A 2533-nucleotide genomic window follows, 5' to 3' on the forward strand; every position below is an offset into this window, starting at 1 on the left:
CGCGGGAAACCGAGGCGTTCGGGGAAGATGACGCGCAGTGTCGCTGACGCGGCGGGCCCGCGACTCTTTCGCGTCAAAACCGCTCGCCCCAGCGCCCCCAGCGCGCCGGGTTCGGTCTGGATCCGCCGGCGCTAAATTCGGCCCAGACCGACGAAAATCGGGCTCCTGGAAACGTAACTGGGCCGATTTTTCAGCGCCGACGCGAAAAAAACGTTTGAGAAGGTTTTTCTGGGGGCGCGGCTAGAGATGCTCTTAGTTAGTGGCACGGTGGAGTTGTGGTCGCTCTGTCCTTCTCTAGCCGGTCAGTATAAGGGTGTTGTCTACTTTGTGGGTCCCGATAGTGGCTGGTCTGATGGTTGCTTGGGTGCTTCTCTGTGCTCGACTTCGATCGTGCCTATCCGGCTCGTGGCCGTGTGTGGCCGTTCTTGTTCCACCCTTTTGTGCTTGGTCGGTATAAGGTTGTTGTATCCTTCATGCGTCTCATTAGCAGGCCCGTATCCATGTGGCCAACTTGTATGGTGGGTTATTTCGGTTTGGTTGACTATCTGTCATCGTTGTCTTTGACCACCACCACCCCCCCCCCCCCCCCCCTCCTTTTCTTTTCTTCTTGTTGTTTTGCTTTTGCTTGCGGTTTGATGCCGTCCATCCCACGCTTTGCTCCGCTAGAGGTCCTCTTCGAGCGCCTCTCTGTTGTCCGATGACGCCGCCCGTTTATTGCTTTGCTCCGCTAGAGGTTCTCTTTGAGCTCCTCCCTACTGTTCGATGACACCGCCCGTCCATAGCTTCGCTTCGCTAGAGGTTCTCTTTGAACTCCTTCCTTGCCTTGTTTAACGTTTGGTGTGGCCTTTGTTCTTGTTGGTATCTAAGGCTCAGCGGGTGTGGCTCAAGTCTTACGAGCTTCTTCTTGTCATTGTTGGGTGCTTATATTGCCGCTTGAGGTGAGCCGCCTCGTTGCTTGTTTATCCCTCTGGTCTTGCTCTTTTTGCTTGCTTCCCAAGTTTTCTTGTATATTTCATGTTCTATCGTAGTCCTCTTTGTTTGAATCGCATTGTGAGTGAAATAATTATTTCTTTCTCTGAGACCGTATTGCCATTCTAAATGTCGAGCTGGATTGGTTTGCCTCTTGACGACGCGTCAGTTTCATTTCGTAGGATATGATTTAATCCCTGTCTTGTGAAGCAACATACGGAAATGCCTCAGACTGTCTTACCGTTGCAATGCATGCCATTCTTTTTTTTGCAGGGGATGGCATGTTTTTATCTGTTTTGGTTTTTTCCTTTAGATCGTCTAGTTGTTTTTTCGCATGCTTGTTCTAACCATGTAGTAGATCGAGCGGAGGCCAATTGTCTGGAAGCGAGCAAGGCACCAAGGCTTCTTCTTTGATGGATGAGGTTTTTTTTCATGTTCTCACTATGATAGGTTTCATTATTTGCATGTTTCTGTGCGGTTTCAGGTTCTTGGTTCGTTCTTCGATGAATCTAGGCACCATTATCACCGCAAGGCACTGAATCGAGGATAGTTGGTTGCCCTCCTATTTTGACGAGGATAATGATGGGACGTGAGTGGTGAATAGCCATGACCCCTTCATCCCGACAATCAGACAGTTGTGAACGTGGTCCGGTTGGATATGTTGTTGGGTCCGATGACCAAAATCCAACGTCGTCAGTTCTGCAAAGGCTGGCATTAATCCCGGAGGGTCCCGTTGTTCGTGTGACCATGAGGTCGGTATTCCAGTGGGGCTAAAAGAAATAGGGGGACGGGCTACAATGCTTTAAACGCTAGCTCGACTATAAAGAGTAGGAGAAACACGGACTGGCTGAAACCGGACAACCAAAAGGCAGACTAATCCACTCATTTTATTTGGGAGGATCCCGCCAGTATTTCTTCCTTGGAGCAGTTCGAGAGGAAACATAGGAAAATTCAGACAAGTTCAGGGGCTACTGACCGTGTACTACATTGGGTTGCCATAGATGCTGGGAAGACCGTCAATGGGAAGGCCTTATGGCCCAACATGATAGCAACGAGAGCCCTCGGTTCTGCAGGGAGTCCGCCTTTCAGATGTTCCTCGTCTTAGCGGCAAGCCAAGAACCCCTCAACCGATCGAAGCTCTAGATCGATTGGAAAAATGTAACCCTAGACCTGATCCTTCTATATAAGGCAAGGTTGGGGGTAGCTCTAGATCATCTGACCCATTGTTGTCACCTCGGTAGCAATAATCCACTCATATTGTAACCCCTTCATACGAGGTGTTTTTTCCTCAATCAATCAAAGCAAAGCAAGAGTAGGGTTTTACCTCGACCATGAGCGCCCGTACCTGAGTAAAATCCTTGTTTGTGATCCCATTTGGAACATCCGGTCGCGCTCTCCACCTTATCAAGGCTACTGGCGGATTTCAGTACCATCAGACAGGTTACTTTCCTCTTTATTCTGTCTTGATCCGTACGAAGTGAATTTTCATGGGATGGGAAGCACTCCCATAAGCCCCTACTACCCATGTCACCACTTATTGAGAAAGCATTTGTATCAAAAGATT

General features: G+C 49.2%; 1 long non-coding RNA gene across 1 annotated transcript; it reads left to right on the plus strand.

Annotated features, from left to right (window-relative positions):
* Positions 1 to 495: 495 nt before the first annotated feature.
* On the plus strand, positions 496 to 2301 carry LOC125515360. Its single transcript, XR_007286975.1, has 2 exons — positions 496 to 798; positions 1454 to 2301. It is a non-coding gene; the product is annotated as an uncharacterized LOC125515360 (long non-coding RNA).
* The last annotated feature ends 232 nt before the right edge of the window (positions 2302 to 2533 follow it).

This window comes from Triticum urartu, chromosome 1, assembly GCF_003073215.2.
Source record: "Triticum urartu cultivar G1812 chromosome 1, Tu2.1, whole genome shotgun sequence".
NCBI lineage: Eukaryota > Viridiplantae > Streptophyta > Magnoliopsida > Poales > Poaceae > Triticum > Triticum urartu.